Source organism: Trichomycterus rosablanca, chromosome 1 (assembly GCF_030014385.1).
Source record: "Trichomycterus rosablanca isolate fTriRos1 chromosome 1, fTriRos1.hap1, whole genome shotgun sequence".
NCBI classification, from domain to species: Eukaryota; Metazoa; Chordata; class Actinopteri; order Siluriformes; family Trichomycteridae; genus Trichomycterus; species Trichomycterus rosablanca.
In genome coordinates, this window is record NC_085988.1 from 37,848,764 (window position 1) to 37,857,876 (window position 9,113).

Below are 9,113 nucleotides of genomic sequence, written 5' to 3' on the forward strand. Positions count from 1 at the left end.
CTATAACTGCAAGAATGCTAATGCATAATATTGTGAAACTGTCATGCTAATATGATAAATATAGCCGCATCAGCTCAGATGTACTTTAAAAAACCATCCACCGCTGCATCAAGAAAAGCAACCTGAAACTCTATTACACAGATAAAAACTCTTCTATGAAAGACCCAGAGCTCATTTTAGATTAACCGAAAGACAGTGGAAATGTGTAATGTGGTCAGATGAGTTCATGTTCTGAGTGCCTAGGATGAAAAGGACCACTGAGCTAACATCTGTCATCGTACGGGGGTGCATCAGTGGCCAAGGCATGCGTGATTTGCATATATGTGAAGGTTCCATTGATGTGGAGGCATATATTGGAATTTTAAAGAGACACATGCTGCCATCTAGGCAACATCTTTTCACTGGAAGTTATTTCAGTAAGAAGATGCCAGGCCTCATCCTGCATGTGCTGCAACAGCGTGGCTTAGTAGACAAAAGTGTGTGTGCTGACATTAACTATATGGCAAGTGTTTGAACACCTACTGATGAGCTTGTCAGACACCCTTATTCCAAAACTATGGAAATTAATATCAAGTTAGTTGATTCTTTTTAGAAGCTTTACACAAGATTTTGAAGTGTGTCGGTTAAAATATATGCACCTTAGGGTAAAAGAGCATATGTAAGGTCAGGCACAGAGTCTGGACGAGAAGGCTGGACTCACAAAGATATACAAAGCCATGTCTAAGGCCGTAAGACTGAGGAGACATATAACACTGGTAAATTTATCCGAGAGAGACTGGCCTGAAAACACCTTTTCAAGAGTTTAGCAACAACTCATCCAAGAATTTATGAAATATCCCTGACAAAAACATCTAAACAACTGTACTGTAGATATATTACCATTAGCTAGACCTGGATGTTGTATGGACACACTAATCTAAACTTGTCTGGCAAAAATAAACTACAGAATTTCATACAAATATTCTTAAATGCCCATTAAATGTGGTAATAGGTAATATAATTGTGATTTGCTGAGTCAGGACCTACATACAGTGTATCACAAAAGTGAGTACACCCCTCACATTTCTGCAAATATTTCATTATATCTTTTCATGGGACAACACTATAGACATGAAACTTGGATATAACTTAGGGTAGTCAGTGTACAGCTTGTATAGCAGTGTAGATTTACTGTCTTCTGAAAATAACTCAACACACAGCCATTAATGTCTAAATAGCTGGCAACATAAGTGAGTACACCCCACAGTGAACATGTCCAAATTGTGTCCAAATTGTGCCCAAATGTGTCGTTGTCCCTCCCTGGTGTCATGTGTCAAGGTCCCAGGTGTAAATGGGGAGCAGGGCTGTTAAATTTGGTGTTTTGGGTACAATTCTCTCATACTGGCCACTGGATATTCAACATGGCACCTCATGGCAAAGAACTCTCTGAGGATGTGAGAAATAGAATTGTTGCTCTCCACAAAGATGGCCTGGGCTATAAGAAGATTGCTAACACCCTGAAACTGAGCTACAGCATGGTGGCAAAGGTCATACAGCGGTTTTCCAGGACAGGTTCCACTCGGAACAGGCTTCGCCAGGGTCGACCAAAGAAGTTGAGTCCACATGTTCGGCGTCATATCCAGAGGTTGGCTTTAAAAAATAGACACATGAGTGCTGCCAGCATTGCTGCAGAGGTTGAAGACGTGGGAGGTCAGCCTGTCAGTGCTCAGACCATACGCCGCACACTGCATCAACTCGGTCTGCATGGTCGTCATCCCAGAAGGAAGCTGACGCACAAGAAAGCCCGCAAACAGTTTGCTGAAGACAAGCAGTCCAAGAACATGGATTACTGGAATGCCCTGTGGTCTGACGAGACCAAGATAAACTTGTTTGGCTCAGATGGTGTCCAGCATGTGTGGCGGCGCCCTGGTGAGAAGTACCAAGACAACTGTATCTTGCCTACAGTCAAGCATGGTGGTGGTAGCATCATGGTCTTGGGCTGCATGAGTGTTGCTGGCACTGGGGAGCTGCAGTTCATTGAGGGAAACATGAATTCCAACATGTACTGTGACATTCTGAAACAGAGCATGATCCCCTCCCTTCGAAAACTGGGCCTCATGGCAGTTTTCCAACAGGATAATGACCCCAAACACAACCTCCAAGATGACAACTGCCTTGCTGAGGAAGCTGAAGGTAAAGGTGATGGACTAAACCCAATTGGGCACCTGTGGCGCATCCTCAAGTGGAAGGTGGAGGAGTTCAAGGTGTCTAACATCCACCAGCTCCGTGATGTCATCATGGAGGAGTGGAAGAGGATTCCAGTAGCAACCTGTGCAGCTCTGGTGAATTCCATGCCCAGGAGGGTTAAGGCAGTGCTGGATAATAATGGTGGTCACACAAAATATTGACACTTTGGGCACAATTTGGACATGTTCACTGTGGGGTGTACTCACTTATGTTGCCAGCTATTTAGACATTAATGGCTGTGTGTTGAGTTATTTTCAGAAGACAGTAAATCTACACTGCTATACAAGTTGTACACTGACTACTCTAAGTTATATCCAAGTTTTATTTCTATAGTGTTGTCCCATGAAAAGATATAATAAAATATTTGCAGAAATGTGAGGGGTGTACTCACTTTTGTGATACACTGTAATTAATGGGAGGACGAATTCCAGCCTCATCTTTCTATGAGCTAAAACTGCTTTTCTGTGTGGTCTTACATTTTGCTGGGGCCTTTATTGATTATGCCTCTGTGAGGCAATATCTGCATTTCCTGGCATGTCTTTCTCTCATTCTTGACAATCACGTGAAGTGTAGTGATCTCGACTCCGACAAACATGTTTGCCTATCTTTTCTATTTTCTGTTCTATCTGTTTATTTCACACAGCAAAGTCAGAGTGAAGTGTTTTATGTTCTCTTCATAATGAACTGAAAACTGTAAGAAATTTTTGTTTCACTCAGTATTCATTTTGGCTTTTTGTAGCCTAGGTTTTTGACTCTAAAAAATATTTGGCTGTAAACATAAACTGACATAGATTGAAAAATTCCTACACTAAAGGAATTTATTCATTCAAAAACAGCAAAGAAATAGTAAATGCTTGGTTACCAACATTGTAAGCTTGATGATAAAACATTTTTTTTTTTATTGGTTTTACTTTTTTGAATATCATTTGGAACCCAGTTGTATAGCACCTACAGCTCAAGGAAAGTTTATTTACACCTCATTTATCAAGTGTTTCACTAAGCATACTTTATTCTTGTGAATTCTTCATAACATGCACATATTTGACAGTGAATAGTACAGGCACTCTTTCCCAATATCGATCCATTATGGACAGCTTTTGTGTGCAACATATAATTTGGCTGCATTGTAATTTTGCCAAAAAGTGTCAGTATTTGTTTTCTGCTATGGAAATAAATCCAGTTGAAAGACATGTGTACAATTCGCAGGAAGTGCAATTATGCAATAGTAAATTATATCCATCCAACATGAGCAGATGTGCTTCCATTACCAAGCAACAAAGCTTAAAATCAAATAGTGGTGGATGTTAGTGTGAAGCATGTTGAAGGAAGTATCATGGTTTGGATCTGCAATACTGCTTCAGGGTCTAAATAGCTTGTAGTTATTTCAGGTACAACTAATTTAAAATTGATTTAAGAGATGGGATAAAGAATCCTGTGTTCTACTCTCACCTCTTACCAATTCACCTGCTTGTAATTTAAATATCTTATAAAATTTTCACCTTATTGTAAAAAGGCATTGAATCAAATTGGCATTGAATTTACAAAATACAACCATGTTAATCAGTCAAAACATTACATTATTTTCTTTGTTTTTTTCTGTTAAATAAAGTTTCAATTACAGATTTTACAAAATTTACAAATTTACAAAATTCACATTCACATTTGTAGTTTTATACTTCACATCATTTTTACATTTTTTTACATGAACATAAGACTTGAACAGTATTAGATTTGTATTGGATAAATGTTATGTCAGAGGTGTTAACACTGTTTATATACAGTTACCGCTCACAGTTCAGTCTGTTATTACAAAGTTGCATAAGATAGCTTTCACTAAGAGCCAAATAATCAGTCTGGCAGTCTACCAGAGGTTGTATTTTCACAGATAATAATTTGGATTTGCTTGATCTTCAGCTTAGTTTATCTTGGCAGTAATGAAACACAGGGTGACTAGGAGGAATTTGTAAATTTATGGCATTTAAAAGACACACACACACACACACACACACACATATATATACTGTATATATATATATATATATATATATATATATATACCGTATATAGGCCCCACCAATTTTTTTTTATGGATGAATGACATTTTATTGATGCAGTGTTGCCTGAGGGATTCAAGGTCACAGGTGTTCAGCTTAGGCTTGTGCCCTTGCCCTTTACGCACTAAAATTTCCTTAAATTGTTTTATTTTTATGCACTGTAGAGGAAAAAATAAGTAAATCCCTTCCAATCGTTCCTTGAGGAACGTTGTTTTTAAACAGTTTTTTAAAAGAATTTTCTTACGCATTTATTGACAAGTTGGAGATAATCTGCATTTATACTATGCTGAGTTCTCTAGGCCCTCTGATGGACCAAATAAAAGTGAAAGTGTGCTGTCACATACAGTAAGTCCAAAGTTCAGTTTGTTTTGGAGAAAAAAGGAGAATCTGACAATGGCACCCATTAATTGTTGAGCAGCTAAAGTCTTAAATAGTAAGTCTAAACTAAACATTTAATTCTTTTAAAACTGCAACAATTAGTATTCTCATTTAAGATATCCTTTATTTGTCATATATACATATTTAGGTGTACAGTACAATGAAATTCTTTCTTCGCATATCCCAGCTTGTTTGGAAGCTGGGGTCAGACCGCAGGGTCAGCCATTGTACGGCGCCCCTGGAGCAGACAGGGTTAAGGGCCTTGCTCAAGGACCCAACAGTGGCTGCATAGCAGAGCCTGGATTTGAACCGCCAATCTTCCGGTTGATAGCCCAAAGTGCTACCCACTAGGCTGTAATATGTAATAGGAAATCTGACTTTTTTTTATTTTGTCCAGCATTATGGTAAAAGAGGTAGGTGCTAGGGTGGCACCACAGTATATAACGCAGTCCACTACTATTCAGGGTTCAGATCTCCAGAGGTGCTATCGGCTGGTCAAGTGTCTACATAAAAACATGATTGCCTATGTTGGGGGGTGGGGTAGTGGAAGCCGTGTACCTGCACTAGATTGGTATTCTTTTCATGGTGTGTTACTGCATAGTACCCAGTAATTCTGGGGAAACTGGACCCACCCTATCCAGGATAAAGTGGTTAGTAATCCATGAAAATGAAAATAATTGAAATTATGGCAGAAGTGAGGTATTTAAAATAATTTGCATATTAAGTAATTTTTATAAATTCTGGTATTTTTTAAAAGGTATAAGTACTGTACCTGTTTTTGTAACATGGCAGCTGTCATGTCTTTCTACATTGCCATTTTTGGCCGGCAGAGGGGGCACAAAAGCACAGATGATTAATATGTCAGTTTTTCTTAATTGACAGTCACCTGTACCTCATTAACAATAATTTGTTTCAGGTTGGAGATGCCAGCACAGTTACTTCTTTCTTGGAACTGTCCCGGTGTTGTGACATTTTTGGGCCTCAAGACAGAATCACCCTGGGAGAGTAAATAGCCCCAGGTGTGGTGTGCTGTCCCATTTCTGGAGTGGACCCCACCTGCATGACCACTGGGGTGCCAGTCATGCATTGCCAGTGCCGATGTGTGTTTAGGGTTCCCTATGTTTCTGTTTTTAGAGAACTGGGTTGTGATGGTCAGAGCAGTCTGTAATATTGTGACAACCAGTTCTCAGTTTTGCACTATCCCTGTTCTATCCACTTTCTCTGTTGTGAGCTGCGGATGTTTTTGTGACTTTCATTTGTTAATTTTTGTTCCATTATTTTGGCCACCTTATTTAATAGTGATTATCCCCATATTAGTTAATGGCTTTTTAGCCACAATATTGCACTTGGGTCTTTTTTTTTTATTCTTACAGGTGTGGGGCTTCACCTAGCCTTTCAGTAGCGATGTGCAGACACTTCTAGAGACTCTTTATGTACTTCTGCAGGTCTAAACAGATTATAAACTATAGTATCATATTATTATATAAGCTATTATATGTAGATTATAAGTTTTCATTAAAACCCTTTTTAATATATTTGTAATGGCAGTAAACTAAACCTTATTTATTAAAGTACTCTCTATACAGTACTTTGAACTTCAGTAATCACTGTCATTATCAGTTCTTGATCTTTCCCATGGTATAATCATTGTGACAATCTTTTTTTCCATATAATAATCTCCCTATTAATCAGCTTCTGAATTTTTAAACAAGGACAAGGAGAGAGATTACATAACCAAGGAATTTATCGTTTTAACAAATGATCCATGAAACCATGATAATTAATGTAGAGTTGGTTTTCTTTTGTTGCTATAATGGGCTCTACTTTTCTAGAAAGGCTTTTTCCCTATATTTTGGAATATGACTCCTGGGTTTCACGTTCCAGCTCAGACACTGATGTTGAGGCTTGTTTGTGCTCAGTAAGTAAATCGGCTCTTCTTACTGTAAGTTGTTTCCATTTTGGTTATATAGTGTGATAAATATAATATTATATCCAATATTATTATTATTTTGAAAATGTTCTGTGAAAGACAGTGATGTGTCTATACAGTGGGGCCAAAAAGTATTTAGTCAGCCACTGATTGTGCAGGTTCTCCTACTTAGAAAGATGAGAGAGGTCTGTAATTTTCATCATAGGTACACTTCAACTATGAGAGACAAAATGAGAAAAAAAAATCCAGGAAATCACATTGAAGGATTTTTAAAGAATTTATTTGTAAATTATGGTGGAAAATAAGTATTTGGTCACCCACAAACAAGCAAGATTTCTGGCTCTCACAGACCTGTAACTTCTTCTTTAAGAAGCTCTTCTGTCCTCCACTCGTTACCTGTATTAATGGCACCTGTTTGACCTCGTTATCTGTATAAAAGACACCTGTCCACAGCCTCAAACAGTCAGACTCCAAACTCAACCATGGCCAAGACCAAAGAGCTGTCGAAGGACACCAGGAAGAAAATTGTAGACCTGCACCAGGCTGGGAAGAGTGAATCTACAATAGGCAAGCAGGTTGGTGTGAATAAATCAACTGTGGGAGCAATTGTAAGAAAATGGAAGACATACAAGACCATTGATAATCTCCCTCGATCTGGGGCCCCACGCAAGATCTCATCCCGTGGGGTCAAAATGATCATGAGAACGGTGAGCAAAAATCCCAGAACTACACGGAGGGACCTGATGAATGACCTGCAGAGAGCTGGGACCAAAGTAACAAAGGCTACCATCAGTAACACACTACGCCGAGAGGGACTCAAATCCTGCAGTGCCAGGCGTGTCCCCCTGCTTAAGCCAGTACATGTCCAGGCCCGTCTGAAGTTTGCTAGAGAGCATATGGATAATCCAGAAGAGGATTGGGAGAATATCATGTGGTCAGATGAAACCAAAATGGAACTTTTTGGTAAAAACTCAACTCGTCGTGTTTGGAGGAAGAAGAATGTTGAGTTGCATCCCAAGAACACCATACCTACTGTGAAGCATGGGGGTGGAAACATCATGCTTTGGGGCTGTTTTTCTGCAAAGGGGACAGGGCGACTGATCCGTGTTAAGGGAAGAATGAACGAGGCCATGTATCGTGAGATTTTAAGCCAAAACCTCCTTCCATCAGTGAGAGCATTGAAGATGGAACGTGGCTGGGTCTTCCAGCATGACAATGATCCCAAACACACCACTCGGGCAACGAAGGAGTGGCTCCGTAAAAAGCATTTCAAGGTCCTGGAGTGGCCTAGCCAGTCTCCAGACCTCAACCCCATAGAAAATTTGTGGAGGGGGTTGAAAGTCCGTGTTGCCCAGCGACAGCCCCAAAACATCACTGCTCTAGAGGAGATCTGCATGGAGGAATGGGCCAAAATACCAGCTACAGTGTGTGCAAACCTGGTGAAGACTTACAGGAAACGTTTGACCTGTCATTGCCAACAAAGGTTATGTTACAAAGTATTGAGTTGAACTTTTGTTATTGACCAAATACTTATTTTCCACCATAATTTACAAATAAATTCTTTAAAAATCCTACAATGTGATTTCCTGGTTTTTTTTTTTTCTCATTTTGTCTCTCATAGTTGAAGTGTACCTATGATGAAAATTACAGACCTCTCTCATCTTTCTAAGTAGGAGAACTTGCATAATCAGTGGCTGACTAAATACTTTTTGGCCCCACTGTAAGTCCATGTTTTCTTAGAGTTACACAGCATGCGATATGAACTATCATCTATTAGTCATGAGTTAAAAATTTTTAGGTCATTGTTATTCTTTAACTGTCCAACAGGAGCAAAGTGATCTTTGCTTCGGTGGAAAGTGTGTGAACATCAATTGGTCTAAGAATACTGTTAGTTCTCAGAAGAGAGTAAGCAGAAATCTACATGTTTATCAAGTATTTGTTCATGTAGACAAACCAGTCTAGGCCAGTTTATACCGGATCCAGAATGAAAATTTCAGCTAAATCTTTAACACTTGACAGCTAAACAGTTAAGCAATACAAATCATCAAAGGTTCTAAATAAGAATGGATAAATCTGGTAGTGTTGATTCGTTTTTTTGGGGTCAATTTAAAGAAAAACAAATCTTAAGGAGATAAGTTTTCAATTGTAAATAATTATTTCATTTTATAAAAAATATTAGAGGATAACAAGACTTTCTTAAACGTATGAACTAGTTAACAAAGCATAGTTGGCAGGTCATGCACCTGCCAGTAAATTAGCTTTGTGCTATCATTACATAAAGATATTGCTGACGTTCTGATGTTTTATTACACTCTAATAAAGCAAATGAGGAAACATTAATTCTGACAATGAAAAGTCAGGAAAATCCTAGCAGGAAACTAAGAATGGTCTTCTTAATCTCAGTTCAGATGTGTAACATCATAGCAACATAGTTGCTTTTAGCAATCAGCAATTATAATAATATACAGCGGTACCTTGAAACTCAACGTCAATTGGTTCTGGGACTGGTGTTGAGTTTAAAAGGC